The sequence below is a fragment of the Alligator mississippiensis genome, chromosome 10 (assembly GCF_030867095.1).
Source record: "Alligator mississippiensis isolate rAllMis1 chromosome 10, rAllMis1, whole genome shotgun sequence".
Taxonomy (NCBI): Eukaryota; Metazoa; Chordata; order Crocodylia; family Alligatoridae; genus Alligator; species Alligator mississippiensis.
In genome coordinates, this window is record NC_081833.1 from 69,359,495 (window position 1) to 69,378,513 (window position 19,019).

The window sequence follows — 19,019 nt, forward strand, 5'->3', positions numbered from 1 at the left end:
AAGAGCCCTAAAAGGATTCAGTAGCACTGAGAACTATATATCAAATAGGATTATGACAGAATTAAGGGACTGAGCCATTTATAACTTAGGGCAGTCTCTCTCTTTGAAGCCTGCCTTGGTAATTGATCCATTTTTCTATAAACCAGAACCATAGCATTGCATTAAAAATCTGCATCCATTCCAAAACTATTAGCTTTGTACAAGATAATCAGGGGAAAAGGTAACATTTGTATATGACATTAGAATTTTCACTTGAAAAGGAAAATAGTCATGACATCTAAATAGAGAGAACATTTTTCTATCACTATTACCATGTCCAACAGATTCTCTTCTGCAGCATGTCAAAGCGCCAGTTGTGCGTTCTGGAAACATAAATCACACAATACGAGTGAAAACTATTGTTTTTGTGTTGCACAAATTGTCAAATCAAAAAAGACGGGAAGTCATCAGTGGTGTTCATTTCCCTTCCTGCGATCGTTCCATTGTGCCGTGAGGAAATGCAAAGATACAAACCAGTGCAGATACCCTGCTTACCCAGTAATTTTTCCTTGTGTGAACAGTCTCCTCAAATAAAATCCTAGCCCCCTTTACATCAATTTCCACTGACGTCAAAAGAGCCTGGATTTCACCCATTGACGTCAACGAGCAGAGGCATACCTGGCCAGTCCCGCACCCCGGGTAGTGGCATAGGAGTAGCAGCTGGAGGTTCGCAGCTGAGGATGAAAAGTGGGGGGAATTTCACCTCCTTTTTTTTTGCCACTGACATGTGTGTCAGGTAGCCACTTAAACACCAATACTGGCAGCAAAATAAGGAGGTGACATCTCCCCTCTACAGCAGCGACTCTGGCTGCTGCTCCTACACCATGCAGTGCTGCTGATGCTCTGTCCTTCCCGCTGCTGGAGCCAGAGCCACTGCAGGGAAGGTGCAGCGTGGGGGGTGAGGGGGACAGGGGGTGGGAAGATGGGTTGCCCCTTAGTACCATGCCAGTGCCCCTCCCTTCAGCGGCACCCAGGGCTTGTGCCCCACTCACCCACCTAAGTTTATGCTACTGTCAGTGAGATCAGCAAAGCATTAATTCCCTATACGCCTAAACCTTGACTATAAAGGACACACCGAAGAGAGACTAATCATGAAGTGCTTTGGAGCTCTTGTCATCACGACACCTCTGCACGTGTAAAGCAAGTGATTGTAAAATGTGAGCAGATTGGACTGGTGGCACACCCATGTTGCAAAGGTGTACATGATGGCACAAGCTGCAAGCAGTCCGCAGGAACCAGCAGTATAAAGCCATATGCGTAGCCAGCTCAGCATGGCAAGAAAAATGTGCAAAACATTGTTTAAAAGAATAAGAATTCCTTAAAAACAGAAGCATGCCAACTTGAGTCAAAAAAGATGGCACTTGCAGGGGATTTGGCGCTCAGAAAAACATCCAGCAAGCTAACGCTTTGAGTGAAAATGAACTACAAATCTAAAGAAACGTTTGTCACTCCATCACCATGTAGCCTCCAAACCAGTGAATCCACAGGCTATACAGACAAATCCACAGACTCAAGGACAGGATATTATATCACCCTTCCCTCCAATCCCACCCTCTCATTGGACACTAAATATAAACGTTCGATATATCTGCTCATGAAAGATATGAAAATAATCAAAGACCTTTAATATCACAGGGGGGAAAAAACATAGTGTGGCACTGAGCTAAAGTACTTTCTGACCACAACTAGCCTGATAGGCGGCAAACTAAATGTACAGAAGAATTTAAATGCAAAATTACAGGTTTGTTTGGCATTGAGGCATCCCCACACTTGTTAATTTATTAGAAGCATTAGGGTAATTGAAGAAGGAGAAGGAAGACTTCCAAGCTCCAGACTCCAAAACCATATATTCAGTAGAGGCTTTCTAAATTTAAGTCAGTTTTTATTTAATTTAGGTCTCTATCTGTCTGATCTATTTATCCATACAGAGCAGATGGCTCCTATCTTCCGGCAAGCTAAATCCAAACAGGACCAACTTTAGTATGTTTGCAATCCAAATCAGAGCATAAAGGCTGTGATTTAAGTCTGTATTCTAATAGTCACAGCCTCATCAACGTACATGTTTGTTTTTGTGTGTGTATGTATATACATGTGAGTCAAAAATTATTGTTTTTATTTCGGTACGCACCCACAAACATTTCTACGGACTTGGAATCTGACAGTACTTTTACTACTGAATGCTAGATATCATTTGCTCCATTATCCATTAAAAGTTTCATAGCTTCTTGAGCTAAAGGGATAGGACTTTGGAAGGAGGGGGACACAACTGCTAAATCCTTAGCTGCCTCTGCAAGCACATACACTCGCATCCACATATATACACACACACACGCTTTCTGTGCGAAGCAGCTAGTATTCGCTTTGGATTCAAATTCAGCCAATTCGGGGGACGGGATGATCCCCACTACCCCCCATTGCCCTGCACCATCTGGGGGGCTCTGCATGAGCCCCCAAAGCCCCAAAGCCGCTGCAGGACTGGTGAGTCCCAGGGATTTTTTCGGGATTTTTTTCTTAAAGAGCCAGAGCTGGCCTGGGCAGGGCACCCGTGGGGGGTTGGAGGGGCAGGGGGGAATCAGGGGGCTTGTGGCAGAGCCCCCCCCATGCAGCGTGGGACAGTGGGGGACAGCAGGGATCACCCTCCTGCCCGGCAGCACTCGGTGAGCACTGGGGCTTTTCTTTAAAGAACCAAGCTGGGGGAGGGGCTGGAAGGGGTCCCCTCCATGGTCCCCTCCCCCAGCCTCCTGTCCCTAGTATTTACCAGCTCAGAGTCAGCTGCAGCTCCCTGCTGCAGCCACCGGGGACTGCCCGAATCATTAAAGCTCTCCAAATCTTTTCTGAAGATTCAGAGAGCTTTGAATCAATTCGGACCTTTAAATTGGTCCCCTGATTCAATTCAGATTCGGAGATTCGGTCACCGAATCGGGGCAAATCTCCTCCAAATCGAATCACCACCCAAAGCTTCGCACAGCCCTAGTCTGTATGTGTTTATCTAGGGAAGATCCTTGATTATGAATGGCCCTTGCAATGTAGTAATCAGGTGTGTAGGACTCATCCTCTGATTAACAGCACATACAGGTTTAAATCCAGCAAAAAGACATTCCTTATTAAAATGCAGTTCACTGTTTTTGGAGGTAATGGTAAGCCTGATCCTTCAAGACGAAAGTTGATGGGAGGTTTTGCCAGCCATTTCAATAGGAGCAGGAGTAGACTTCCACACAACACCGTAGAGTAAGTCTGCTACGAATCCACGCTGAGATTAGCTGCCTGCCACTGGGTGAAAATCTGCTTGAGAGCCGTGAGTCCACATTTACAGTGAAACATATCTCCGTTTTATGGGAAGACAATCTGCTTATACATACGGACCAAACAGTTCAGCGCGACAGACTAAATGCCAAGATGCTGTAAATTTAAAAAAGGGTTTTTGACTCTGAAAACTCCTCTGTTCATATCTAAAAATATTTTTTTTAATAGAGACAGACACTTAAATGCTCTCACATTTTTTGTAAGTTTTCTGGACAAAAAGTTACATATTATTTACTCTGACTCTACACTAAAGTCATCCTCAAAAATCAATAGAGTTCATTGAAGTGAGTAGAGTAATACTACAGCTGATTTTGCCCCCCCAGTCTGGTTAGGGGTTAAACACACACCACTTGACCTTACATTGATTTGTTTAATTTTTCATTTATGCCCCAATCTGAGGATTTCAGAGTGACATATGTGATGCATAATCACTGTGTTGGCCCTTTAAATAGGGGTGAACTTGTCTCAGTGCAGAATTATAAAAAAAAAATAAATCAATTTTTGGCCAGTAATTTCAGAGGGGGTTCCCATAGATTCCATCATAGGTAGATTCCATCAAGTCCCTCTAGCAGGTCCAATCTAAATCAAAATTATCCCAAACCTCATATTATACTTTCTCTTCATTGTTCCAAAAAATATTTACAGAAGGCTTAGGTTTCAGTAGTATTTACAGTTAGAAAATAATGGTTGTTGTCAGGCCAGTTCATCCCAACCTGTGAAATGCTCTTTTCTGAGTTGCTGAAACAGTTCTCCAAAGTTTGGTTAATTAATACCATAAGCTGTTTGTTTGTTTTAAATCAAGTTGAACTTTAGCCGTTGTGAAAAAGGAGTTTGGAAACAGCACAACCTCCTAGGGAGCCGGGCAAAATCAAGGGCTGGTTTCAGGTTTGCAAAACTTCATCCTCCAAGCTTTGTTTAGCAAAAGCAAATCCCAAACCAGAAGCGAGCATGAGCCATGAGACATTTTATGCTAATCTTCAAGGGTCAGACATGAAGTGAGATGTGGATAGATGGTTCCTGTGTTAGCCCACAATATGTTAGGCCTTCTCATTTGCAACCCTGTGACTTTGGTCTGGAATTAGAACGAACCATGAATAACGGCGTGTCCTAAGAGCTCACCACATTGGATGGAGCTGGAGTGTCTGTTTCACATCTCAGAAACACATGGAGAAACCAGAATACTAGGGTAAAATCCCCACTAAAACCAATGGCACTTTTGCTTTCAACTTCAATGGAGTTGGAAATTCATGGACTGCATTACTGCCCTCCTTTAACTGCCCTGCAGACGGGACAGCCTAAGTTTCATGCCCACTTAAATCCAAAGCAAACACAATATTGGAGATCTTCACTATCTAGGGAGTTGGGCTAGATGACAACCTCCTGAGGTCTCTTCCAACACTATTCTTAATGATCCTATGATTTAACCTTGTGCAAGCCTTTGAACAGTAGTGAAGCCAGCACAAAGCAGAGGGGGAACACATTGTTATCTGAATTATAGTGGCATCTATAGCTCCCACTTAATGCGAGTCCCTCCCCCAAGGACTACACAACGGAAAGAGGCAAAGCAGACTAAGGAAGCAATTTTTGTATGTTTGGGGGGTTGAGGCACAGAGAAACTAAGTGACTTGACTGAAGTCACTTCCACTGCTCAAGGCTTCCTGTGTACTTGAACCCAACCACTTAAATCCTAGTCCCATAACTTAGCCCTCTTTCGTCTCCGCTAGATGTCTGGCTAGAAGTGCACGCACATGGCAAAATCATGACTCTGATCCCTTCTCTCCCAGCCACACTTCCTAGTTATCTTAGCTAGGGTTCTAGATAAAAAAGGTCCCCCAAAAGAAGGTATAAGAACTACTTCTCAGTTGGGTGCCTCTACACATGCACTTTAATGTGCATTAAAGCAGCACAAGAAAACTATACATTTTCAGTACTGTAGATTAAAATAGGCTAATGTGCCTTTTACTAGTACCTCGCAAAAGAGGTACTAAATTTAATGCACATTACCAAAAGCACATTACTGAACATGTAGACATAGCCACTGTGTACCTGCACTGGATGCTCCTTAAGCCTTCTCCTGTCCATACTTCACAGGCAGGATGCTCCCAGTCACACTATCCAGTCTGATTCAGGTGGGAACAGCCATGCTTTAGCTCTGTAGATTTAGTGCTTTAAAAATGTTGAGCTTAATAAGGCATAGCACCACGAAGACATAATTTTTTACATTTCTTTAGTGATTACATTTTCACAGGAAGTCTACTAAAAATTATTACCGGTGGCATGGATAAATGCAGCCTTGAAAACATTTGCTGGAGCCTGGAGCTTCCATTATCCTAAGTGACTTGGACCTACTACAATTTCAAGAAAAAAGGAATGAAACTACAATGGAGATTTCAGTCGCAGATGGGGGCATTTGGCTTTCTAAAAAAGCAACATATTAAAAAGCTGGCACATTTTTAACACAATTTTTATCCTCCCAAGAAGGCTTTGAAGAAATCATGAAGGGGCCAAAATAAATTTGACTGGAGGTAGGGATACTGGTGGTTTTCCCCAACCTTTTTACTACTGTGTCTAGGGAAAAATCCCTGAGAAATAAGTTAATTATAACTCATTGGATGACAAATTAAACTCTGAAAGTCTCAAAGGGTCTACCCTCAACTGGTATAAATTGTCACTGCTCTCTTGAAGCAAATGAATGGAACTACTACAACTTATACCAGTTTAAGAGCTACTCTGAAGCGTTTTGCAAATATAACACACCTAGCCGTGCCAATGTGCAACCAATGAAGTACAGTCATGAAGGTAAGTTTTTTTTTCTTGCTGGTTTCTATAACACCAAGAAGATGCAAGCCCTTAGTCCAGATTTACCAGGATAGAAGTCTTCAGTTTGTTAACTTTGATCTTGTGAATAAGTTCATGAGCGAATTCTCCCAGTTGTGTTTAATTTTTAAAAAATGGGTTGCATTATATGGGACTCTGCACATCCTTGAATTTCAAAGAAAGAACTGGGTCTCTGAGCTGTGTTCCCTAGAAAATAGGTTCCTGTTACCTAATTAGATGATGAGAATGAAGGGACCAGCATGAACACTGTTTCCATGCCTTTGTAATGACGTATTTCTCCTTACATTCCCACTCCCTCCAGGCCTTGAAAAACAACATCACAGCAGAAGGGTCCAAGATAAAAACCTGATCCCTTATTATGCAAACCAAATGTGATTGACACACTGTGTGTGTTGTGCACTAATTCAGCTGAGTAGATGTGTTAGCATCGTTCAGGGATGCAGGTTGTAGCCATATTGGTCTACAGGCAAAAGGAATCGCTTTATTTGCAAGCTTTTGGGGACACTCACCCTCCTTCAGGCATAGAATGCACAATCTTTGCATTCTCCTGTGCCTGAGGATGGGTGAGCGTGCCAGAAAGCTTGCAAATAAAGACTTTTTTTTTCCCTGCAAATATCTAGTTGGTGTGATAAAAGAGATCACCTCTGCCGTGAGTTCTGATTCCTTTAGCATTGTTCAGGCATTGAGTTTGAACCAGCCCCCTGAAACACAAGGGTATGCATCTGTGGCCATAGAAAAGCTACAGCCTACCAAGTATTCACGCTAAATAGCGCACAGCCTGCCCAGGAGAGGGACGAGATATTTTTTAAGCAAGTGAGTAACTCATTAGAAATGAAAGGCAGAGTCTGCAGATTAATTATCCAACCTGCTCTTCCAATGCTGCTTAGCGAGATTATGACTCTGACTCTTGCAGAAAGGGGACACTGCAGTATAATTGTCTTAAAAGCTCTCTGTAGCTTAGGGAGATTTAGCCTGTAAATGCGGTAAATCTGTATCAAACAGAAGCATGCAGGGTACCACACACAGCTCAGGTAGCGTGCTTTGCCTTGCTGCCTCTTCGCGGAGGCTGTCAGTTTGGGACCGTGCTAAGAAGGAGAGATCAGACACTGTTATTTATTTTTGTATTTTTGAAAGCAAAGCCAGCCTGAATGATTACGTAGCCGATTTAACCTTAACATTCAGAGTTAGCATATTTCAGGGCTGTCGAGTCTCAAAGAGCAAGAGCTGCATCAAAATTCTCACATTTCCCTAGCAGGCAATTTTTTGAAGATTTATTTTGACACTGCAGTTTGTTCATCGACGGGTTCATAAAGAAAGGAAAATTAACACTTTGCCCCACCTCTCCTCCAGAGGTCATAATTGTGCTTTGAAATGTCACCAGGTAAGTTGAAAGCATAAATTGCTTTAAAAGTTTAGATGGGCAACATCATATGCAACCTGTTTAAAAGTCATTTTATTCACAACAGGAACAACCACTGAATCTCAGAAACTGAGTACTCTGCTTTTAATTGTACTGGTGGGCAGGAAACAGCCTGACATCTTTTCCCTGAGTTACGACCAACCCGCGTCGTTATATTGCTAGCTTATTCCATGTAACTAATGCACGCCTTTTTGTTTTGCTTTGGTACGCTATTGCTATTACAAACTGTTCGTAATTGCCATGATCTCCCTGAAATCAGTTGTTTCTACAATTAATGACTGATTTCACACAGCATTAAACATCGCAGGCAACAGTTCATTAACTACTGGTACCAGACAGCATGAAGGGGCTTAGGCTTAATTCAATCAACCTCGCTTATACTGCTACATAAGTGTTTCTTTCCTAGGGAAAGTGCCAAAGCTCCATCAATTTTTTTTTAAAACAGATCTCCCAAAAACTAAGTCAGTTTTTTTGGGCCAAGTAATCTTTTTGGGTAGGTTGCCGTACCCAGCTGAAAATGGTGATAGTCATCTGTGAGACTTACTCATTTGAGTGACAGCAGTTTGGCACCTTAGGACGTGATTGTAATTTATACTGCAGATTGCAACCTCTATAGGGGCCCTCCGATTTCTGGCAGATCGCAACCTCTATAGTGGCCCTCCGATTTCTGGCAGATTGCAACCTCTATAGGGGCCCTTGATGCTTCCTCCTAGCAAAGGAATGAGTACAGCTTTGCCTCCACCCCTGCTCATGCACTGTGGAGTATAGATAGGCCAGCACCAAGGGGGAAGGCACCTGTACTAGCTGTAGGACTGGCACAGTTACCTACAGCAAAAAGGGAATCAGATTGAACCATGATAGGAGCCCCAATCCAGTCCCTTGTCTGCTCATGGGATACCGCAACAATGCACAGCCCCTGGCTCAGAGTCACCGGCTAGTACTAGACATTTATGACCATTTTGCAGATGTATCTTTTTTCTTTTGAAGATAAGCCTGTTTCAAAACTCTGAATTGAAGCACCCCTGAACTTTGAAGATGTTCCAGCTCTGGGCCCATTTGGTTTTGCATGGATACCTATAGTTATTATAGGCGGATCCATGCTCCCAGGTATGAACTGCCCAGAATGGTGAAGTGCTCAACATTTGGCTGTGAATCCAGTCTCTGTGAATCCCTGTGTAGCTTTCCACACATACCAGGAGAAGAGTTTTCCTTTGTTAGAGGGTACCGCAGCACATCAGCTGTAATAAAGACCGAGTATGCTCTGTGATTTATGTCTGTTTGCAGCAAGACAGCTGTGGGCTAACAGTAAAACCTTTTCTGGGGCAGGATATATTTCATAGCTTTTATTTGTAAGAAAGGGTTACCTCATGTTTTTTAGGGTGGGGGAAGTGCCCTGATTAAAGAGATCTTGTAATCTATCAAATAGGGCAGCTGAGAAAAGCACTCCGAACATATGCATGAGTCTCATCAATGTGCAATTCAGGTTCATCAAGTAATGGTAGATGATTTATATCATGCCCTCTGCAACTGACTTGGGACATGGAGGAAATCTCTGTCTACATACTAGCCTTCCAGTTATTGACCTGGGTAAAACAGGTTTAAAAAAAAAAGATAGCGACAGCAGCTAGTAAAAAATGGATTGAACAACGAACATTGACTCAGTGACAGAATTCACCAGTCCCCGTGGACCGGCAGCAATTGGCAGCATCTTATCAGTTTCAATGTCCAAATATAGTAAGGCAATCACAGGCCTGATGTATTCGCTGTCCCTTCTCCACCTATCAGCAATATTTTTTATGAAGGAGATTAGACGGCTTATACGAAACAGGAGCTCAGTGGCAAAAATGGGAGGAAGAATCACATGAGCACCAGTTAGGAAGATTCTGGTTTTAAAAGAAGTGGAAGAGAAATGCACGTTAAGGACGGGTACAGACATCACCCTTTTACCAGTGTCAGTGATCAGAAAACAGGCTATATGCCTGTAACAGAACAGAAGTTCGGCACACAAAACCAGTCTGTATCCATACCAGAACAGAAGTTCGGCACACGCAGACTGGTTTAAAAATGCCTGAACCTGGTCTAAGATCTGTGCCTTCTCACCAAAGGGTGGATGTGTGCTCTGTTCACTACTGATCTAAACTACGCCGCTTACAGAAAACCACGTAACTTAGATCAATTCCGCCTCGGGCTTTTTGAATGTCTGTACCCAGCCTTAGTGCTTTATCTAAAGCCCCCTGAAATCAAGGGAAAGACTCCCACTGACTTCACTGGAGTTTGGATCGGGCTCTTAAGAATGCTGTTAAATGTCTAAGGAAACACCTCAAACCATTCATTTATGATCTCATCTCTCTTCAAACAGATCTTTGCAAAAAGGTTCAGTATCGTCTCTGCAAAACTCAGTGCTATTCTGCTTGCAAATCAAATCATGTCATCTTCAAAAGTCCTAAGGAGCCTCTCTCAGGCTGCATTGAGTTACTACAGATGGCTCTTTATCCAGAATAAAATCACAGTGACAAACTTGCAGTTCAATACAGTCTTCCAAGAGCAAGACTCCACATTGATTAGTCTTTTAGACCCTTGACATCCCATGCTGTCCAAATGTGAGCCCTTCCAGGATGCAGGGAAACCACTTATTAAGTATGTGGTGTGTCTGGAAAATACACTACCAAATGCATTTCTGAGCAAGGGGTTGGTTTGTGAATCCACAAACCTGAAATTTAGCTTAATCTGTATAGTTCTCACAGCATAAACAATTCCTTTTCATACCTCGCCTATTTTGTAGCCAGAACTCAAGCAAAATGCTTTCAATTCTGCACTCATGTAGAGCAATGAAAGGAAAGAAAATCTTTTAAAATCAGCAGTTTGCTTCACACCAGCTCCCATGTACGTGCAAACATTTTTTCACATGCTGTAAAGATTCTTCTAAATCCCCTAAAATGAAACACAATAATTGATCTATCAAGAAAGGAAAAATCGCTTTGAAAAACTTTTCAACAAAAATGCAACAGAACAAATCTCAAAAGTGCAAGGAAAATGAAAAATAGATATGTATGTAATGAGACTAACAGGAAGTCATATCAGTATAAAAGGCAGAGAGGCTGAACTGCTTAAAGTCCTTAGCCAAAATCCTTGATTCAAATACAAATTGCAAATAGATATCAAAGAAATAAAGGAAGGACAGAGGGAATTTTGTTCAACAAAGCAGGGTGCAGTACAGATAGTGTGGGTGCACTAACTCAAATTTCTATGCTTTCAAACATTTGGCTTTCTCCTAAATTAACCAAAACTCTTAATTACCTGAGTTCCTGACCTTTTCTTCCTGCTTTCTTACCTGAAAGGTAATGTACACCCAAAAGCACAGATAAGGGCCTTAACATCACCTATATAAACTGCATGAGATTAGGATTTCATTGTGTGGGATTAGAAGATTTGTGGAAATGGAGACATGTTTTCTAAGCCTTTTTACTAACTGCAACCACTAATACCACCACTGTTGCCTGGCAAGTTGGGAAGTATATTATTATAAAGCTTTATCCAACTCATCAGGGCTATAAACCATGCTTAGCAATTAGAACTCTCATTGAAGTTTCATATTCCCTTCCCTGTAAATAGAGGGTAGATGACCTCATTAAGAATGCAAATGACCTCTGGATGAATGTGCCGCACTGAGCTGCTGCACACTGAAAAGGAAGATGCAGACACGGTTAGATTTCTGTTTCCGTCCCAATCTTTAAACGTCGGCTACTGTCGCTTTAAATATTTATAGTGGATGCAGGAAGTGTGGCTTGAATATAATGGAAGGAGGAGGTGGTGAGAAACTCTTTCTTTCCAACTTTTGTTTCACTTTAATCCCTTGTTGCTAGGAGTCAAGAATTTTGATACGATATGTTAATGCTAACAGCGGGGGCTGTAGATTTAGCAATGCCCTGGGCCCCATAGCGTAGGGTTAAATGTCAAAAGCAGTGGATGAAGCTGTCCTTAGTGAATTTGAATTACATTTTTTTCCTCTCTCAGCAAAGTCAGGGAAAAAGAAAACATTTGCCACCATCAAATGTGGTGACATGTGTTGCAGGGCAAGACAGTGCAGAGCCAGACTTACCCTCGCTATCGTATCTGCAGCCTCCCTTGCCGATTACATCCAGTTGTGGATGATGCCACGCACACTCCATCTTCGTTACAAGGTACTTGCCTGCGCTCATCTCATCTTGCATTGCAAATACACCACCATTCATCCCCCCTGGACTTACCAGGACTGTGACAAGAAACAAACAAGAAATGATAAATGATATTAATAAATAACAGTCGGCCAAATTCTGCTCGCACAAATCACCCAATTAACTTTACTGGGACTACTTCTGTGAGCAGGACATGCAAGTCTGGGCCCAATAAAGCTAACAATAAATAATAATTGTTATAATTATGTACTTTGGCCCAAATCCTATTCCACCCTGCTTGAGTCCCTGAAAAACCATGATCATGTCGACTTTTGCAACATGCCTCCATGCCAACCACATCATCAAAACCATCAAGGATTAGAAGGACCCAAACGGGAACATGGCCAGGTTGTAGTCAGAAAGCTTTTCCATACTAGAGAGCCCCAGCTTCCAGGATGGACCAAGGGATAGCTGGGGGTCTGGTAGAGAAGTCCTAAGCTCCTCTGATTATTTGAAGGAGATGCCCACCCCGAGTGTCCACCTTGATCTAGAGGGACCAGACCACATTGTGGGAATGTTGTATAGATGAATCTATCCATGTTTGAAAGGCAAACTGATTATAGGATCACAGCAAAAAAGGCTGTAAGGGACATCATGAGGTCATCTAGCCCAGACAATAATGTCTCTGTGCCAGGACAAAATGAACTACTGGCTATTCCCAGAAAGCAGGATAGGATAGATGGGGGGAAAAGCTGTCCCAACTCTCAGGTTGTGTGCTGAACAGAGATTCGCTGGTCCTCCAAGTCTAGTCTAACAACTCCTAGAAAGTATTATCTCTACCTCCATTTTATTTTATTTTATTGCTTGATAAATCAAGGCACAAAAAGACATGTGATTATCCATGGTAACACACTGACATGGAGATTAGGAATAGAATCCAATCCATTAGGCAAATTACTACATCCTAAAAAGCACATAACTCTTTTTCCTTTTGCTGCCCAGCAGCTTCTCCCCTTGATGAGGGAGTTTTGAGAAGTTACAGACTAGCAACAGGAAAACTTAGAAAAAAAAAAAAAGACAAAAACCAAGCAAGTAAAAAAGAAAACTTCATTTGTCTTACATTCAAAAGGCAGAAGAGAACAAACAAAAAAGGAGGAAGTCCAACATTTTGAACACTCAGAATTCAATACCCTTTAGGTTCCTTTGAAAATTACAACTTTTTCTTACCCTAACTTGATTTTGTCAATATGAATTAAAGAAAAACTCTGAACTTTTAACAATGCTTCGCATTTCAAATCAGTATTTTCTTCTCCAAATGGAAGCGATTCTTGAATCACAGCCATAGTAAGTATGTTGGATCAGAGCCTGCCTTTCTTCTGCATGAGAAACTCTCCTGCAGGATGGCTCTACGGCTTATCTGTCCTCTATTTCAGATACACAGCAATTCTGTTTGACTGTCAGTGTGCATTGCAAGGCACCAATATGTACCTGTCAAAATGTTATAGACATCCACATCCTTACTGAAAACTGCAAAAAGACATGCAAAAGAGTAATTCAGTCTTTGGCAGTTGGTGACCCCCTTAAAAGCTACTGCAAGGGGCTGATCCATAATCTTCTCATGCCACCTGGAGTCCTTTCTTTGGAGTCTTCAACAGCATTCAATCAAGTCCTAAACGTACAGCTTTAAGAAAAAATATATTCAAATGCCAAATGCATTCCCACATCTTGGACATTTTGAGTGCAGCTGCTTGCACCTAGTTTAGAAAAGCCAGGGCCACAGGCTAGAAGGATTTGCCGTTGTGTCTTGTAGTATCTACATCTCATAAATTACTGAGCCTGACCTCTTAAAGGCATGGGACAGTCATAAGTGACCTCTGGGGTCAGGGTTAACAGGATTGTAAAGGCTGATGATGAATAAGTACAGAGACTGTTCCTGCAAATGGTTAATCACAAGAGTAATCCATGCTCACACAAGGAAATCCTTTGCATAGGGTAGGGGGCTAGCTGGATTGGGGCCCTTGTTAGCATATGCTGTAATTGGAAACGTCTTTAGCTGCTGTTTTTCATCTTCCTGTTGTTAAGTGCTGCACACTGCACTTCTAGGCCCTTTAGCCAAAGAAAATTACATGGCAAATCCAACCCTTGCACAAATAAAGAGCCTGCAATGAGTACATCCATGGAGCTCAAGGACAGAACAGGAAACTTCTCCAGTTACAGGATGTAACAGGCAGCTAAGTCTCCAATTCATCTAAGGTCCCTGAAATCCACAGTGGGGCTTGTGTTTCCCTCTAATTTCCCTGCAAAGTGGGATAAAGAAAACTGCCAAACAGGAAGCAGTCACTTATATTTCCTGCTTCCATGAAGGCAGTATCCTCCGACATATAGGCAGGACATCCATACTCATCCCACCAATTTCCAGGCCCTCTCAAGCTGCAGGATTTGACTTCATAAAAACACACAAGAATTGACAGCATTTATAGCCAGCCAGAGGGTAAATCCTCCATGCATCTGAACATAAACAACATCTCCTTATTCATTGTGATGTATTTCTTTGGTCAAAATAAAAAAGCACTCCTGAACAAGAGGTGTAGGTTGTAGCTGTGTTGCTCTAAGGTCATAGGCAGACACGGTTTTTTGGGTGAATCTGATCTCTTTTATTAGACCAACTTAAATAGTTGGAGAAGAATTTTTAAGCAAGCTTTTAGGTTCAAAAACCTTTGAAGGGTTTTTGAATCCAAAAGCTTCCTTAAAAATTCTTCTCCAAATATTTTAGTTGGTCTAATAAAAGATGTCAGATTCACCCAAAGAACCTCCTGAACAAGAGACGTCCAACTTGATTCCATTAAAACCCAAAGAGAAGCAAAAAGAGTGGTTTTAGGTGAACCTGAAGAGCTGAATTTGTATTTTTGTCTTTCTTTGGGTACCTCTAACACAAGACTTGGAAGCCAACTATAACTTGAGAGCTGAGTGTCATGGGTATTTTTTCTGTATTTGAGCCCTGGAGAAGTTCAGAATTTACATTAAATGAATAGTTGTTTTCTTCCAGTTGGCAATGGAGCATTGTATCTAATTAATACTCAGTTTACATTTCATGATCTAAATCAAAATTATTCACTTAGGCTGAATAATTGTTGTTAATAATATAAGCATTCTCCACAGTTACCACAACCAGTCTCAACATGTTCACAGCCATCTTTACATCTGTTCATATAATCTAGATAGTGCTTATATAAGAGCTCTCTTCTCTATACGTCTTGCCAGACAGAGCATCTCTTCAATACCACAGTACCTTATTGACTATTCTCCAGCTTATTTGCCCAAATCTCCCTCTCCAATCAGTCAGTATCTCCACTTTGCTGCTGTGTTAATTTTGTAGGGGTGAAGTTCACCCCTATGCCCATATGGGTTAAGTACCACTTCGACTTCTTTGGGACTTTAGTAACAAATATGCCTTACGTGTGCCTCGTGCTCTGGGTAGATCCAATAAAATAGCAGACTTTCTAGCCCAGTGGCTGAACCAAAAAGAAAAAAAAAGTTTCGGTTCAAACCAGAGGGGAACTTTGAGGGGAAAGGGTCATCAACGTTTTAAAATGTTATATGTGGCCCAACTGAAATCTGTCATTTGACCCAAAATGCAATGTTTTGATTTGTTTTGCCTTCTTTTTAAAAGCTTTTAACCAATTAAAAAAAAATCAGGATAGCTGTTAAACAAAAAAATTCTGTTTCCATACACAAAGCCAAAAGGTCACATTTTAAAAATACTGAAAAGTAAACAAACCAAAATAAAACACTTGAGTTTAAAAAGTCAAATTCAAATGTTTTAATAGTCTCCCCAGCACATTGAGCATCCACAAACCAGTTGACTGATCTTCTCCCTTATGGTTCACTATGTATCTAGAGTCTTTGACTACTAGCAACCCTTCTTTTTAAAGGGTTTCCCCTCATAAGAGACATGCTCGGTTTACCTGTGCTTAGAGGCCAGTGCTGTTACATGCCTATCCTGCAACCTGTGTCACCAGAGTCGAGGCTGAAATATGCTTGACACTAGAGCTGGATAAATGTTTTTGCAATGAATATGCTCTGAGATCATGATATCTGGCCCTTCCTCCCACTGCTCCTTGCTGGCGTCATACATGTAAATAGAGAGATATTTTTATTTAAAATTCCACTCTTAGCACCCAGGTGATGCTCTGAAACAGTCATTAACAAATGATAATTGACTTTATCGGCCCAGAACCACCTTTGCTTCACTTGGGATGCTTAACTACTGGCATGGTCAATTATCTAGCAATAATGACTGCTGTATGGTAGGTTGCTGCTTAATTTCACAGCCACCAATGGCTCATGGGCTAATATGCATCCAGTTCAAAACACAGGAACTCTCCTTTCACTATAAGGTTAATAAAACATATATTTAAGGCAAGAGTGTCATTATAGCATGCGGCTTAGTGAAAAGTGGTTTATTTTTTTTCCCAGACTCCTTGGTTATTTAGACAGCTCAGTCTGTTAGGTAGTGTAACAATTTATTTGAATGGCATTCACCAGGACAAAAAAGGAACATCTTTAGTAATAGTGCTGCATCAGTTATCTGCTGCTTGTAAACCTGCTTTCCCGACCTCTCGACAACAAGGGAAATCAGACATTTTCACAGGAGTGGAAGAACTTATACAATTCTGTTTTATGTAGAACTCCATTTCAGGCCCCAAGGAACTGCTTTTTCATTTTACTGTTGCCCTTCTCTCTTCACCCTGACCTGCCTCTGTATTCCCCAGCCACTCAGCCTTTATCTTCATGTACAGAGGGCAAAAGCATGCTATTCTGTGCACCGTTGTGAAGAGGCATTCCTGAAGAATGAACACTCTCGTGCTGCTACAACCTGACAGCAATATCTCCCTGAAATATTATCACTGCGCGCTCGTTACATATTAAAATGGACTAAATGATGCGTTATCTGCAGAGGAGAGAGAACTAATAAAGGTCAATAATTACATTTAAAAGAAGCCCAGAACCTACAGGTCACCGTGTGCGTTCCAGGAGGCAAACTCTGCAAAGGGAAAGATGTTATTATTAGGCTTTAAAAAAAAAAAAAAAATTCCAAATGGAAAAATGTATTAATTGACGAAGGCAAATCACGGCGTGCGGCTTAGGGCATGTCAAAGATGCACAGAAGCCCGGAGAACGTAGTGACACACGAAACTGGAGGTCTGGTGAACTTTCATATGCTGGATGTGCTAAAAGTGAAAGGTTTTGAAGCGAGGCTTAGACAATTCATTTTGCACTGGTCAGTATGTATTCTGTGGCAAGTTATGCATCTCTTTGTTCATACTTACTACATGTATGCATGCAGCAATGGGCAGGTCTAAGCCCCCCCCGCCCCAAATCTGCAGAGCTGAAGCTTTTTTACAGAAAATATTACATATATAGAAGTGCAGGAGTATCCAGATTATCAGACCCCCTGCTCATCAGCTGAACATAATGGAGCACTTCAGGAAGATGAACGATCAGAAACCGTGGTGGGAATCTTAGCATCCCCCTCCACCCCAGAAGAGGAATAGGTGTTACAAATACAGACAAGTCTTTTCTTTCATACTCATTTCTCCCGCTTCTTCAATACCACGTACTGCATCCCTGGCTCTTCCATGCACTGTTTGTTCAGTAGAAATCAAAGGGTCCTAATTGTGACAGGCCATCAAGTTAGTTTGAGGAAAGCCCAGCAGTGCTTGTAGCCAGCCACACATGTGGAAAGAATGAGGTTGGCATCTCATCCAACTGCCTTTCACTCCCCAGTCCAAACAGCCAAGGATCCATTTATACCTGGGTCAACTGTGAATGGCCTTTAGCATAAAACAGGAGCAGGGCTCCAAATCATGCCTCAGGAGCTATAACAAGACACCTTGATCACTCTGTCACCACACACCGAAAGCCTAGTGACACTAACTGGAGTCTTCTACTGAATTCAATAGACTTCAGATCAGGTCTTTAAGCGGGAGACTGTATAGAAACCAGCCAGTGGGAGTGGAATCAATTCATGATGGCCTAAATCTCCGTAGGCCCCAGCCCTGTTCATAGCTCTGCTTCTTTAACTCTGACGAGTCTAGTCCTGAATCAACATGAAACACCAGAGCACGTACTACGATCAGTGTGTGAACGTGTGGGGGAAGCCTCATGGCCCAACAACATAAGTCATTCTTTTTAAACAAATAGGTTCTTAAATACCAATTGATTGTTAAAAGGGCACTTACCGGGGTTTATTAAGTACATAGAACATAAATCCGTTTGGCATGCAATTAATTCAAAATTACATGAGCGCTAAATGTGCAATTAAATCTGCAAGGAATGTTTGGGCCTTTAGTTGGCATTTACAAAGGAAGCTACAAGAAGTTTATTAGCTAGCAATTTATTGCTAAAATACTGGCAATTCATAAGTATGTTGATTGAAATCTAACTTGCTATTGCTATATTGTTATAGGCCAATTAAAGGTCTAAACAACCCTTTCAAGTAAATTAGGAAACAACAGAAGTTTTATGTATTATTAAGAGTGCCGTTAGCCATAGGAGCTAGGTTTAGCTGGTGTACTAAATCTCAACAAGTGTTCTTTTCCCCGGTTGCAGAGCACTTACTGTGCCAGAAGTATCTTTAAAAGACACTTAAATGCTAGTGAGATACGTTTTTAAAACCCAAGGGGGTAGCAGAGACCTGTTGGCAAAGCTGTAGAAATGCTGTTGCACTGAGATTGCATCAGGCACCATGAACTAGTTTCTATGTCCAAAGCACTTTTCTATAGACCTTTTCCACTCAAAAGCAGAACATGAGTGGTGCTCGGCTTCAACAAGGGAGCGGGATGTTCCAAAAAGACTTAAGCATTGTTGTTCTCTTACTCTGGAAAGTAAGCATTGTTAATGCATTTGAGCATTGTTGTTCTCTTACTCTTTCCCTGACAACTCCCAAATTAATTCTTTCCTAAATTAAACAGATACCTTCCACTCCCATGAAAATCCTAGCTGCTTCCTGCCCTAAACTGTATGCACATACTGGCCAGTACCTTAACTTGGTCCTACCACATTGGTACAATGGTCATCTCCAGTACACACAACTGACTGTGACTGCTTATGTATATGATCTACTGAAAAGCAAGGAGAAAAATGCTTTGAGATCCAGCAATGGCAATGCAAAGGATATCAAACGTATTTTTTTATTTTGGTTTACCAGTGCAAGAATTGAGTCAACTTTGAAGTGCCTGATCCCAAACTTTTCCAAACTTTGG

The 19,019-nt window shown here is 41.7% G+C and overlaps 1 long non-coding RNA gene across 1 annotated transcript in view; it reads right to left on the bottom strand.

Moving 5' to 3' along the window:
* The window catches only part of LOC132243463 (uncharacterized), a 169,861-nt gene that overhangs the window by 44,902 nt on the left and 105,940 nt on the right, over positions 1-19,019 (bottom strand). The window contains exon 3 of the long non-coding RNA XR_009455048.1: positions 11,700-11,852. This is a non-coding gene — a long non-coding RNA (uncharacterized LOC132243463). The remainder of the gene's footprint in view (positions 1-11,699; positions 11,853-19,019) is intronic.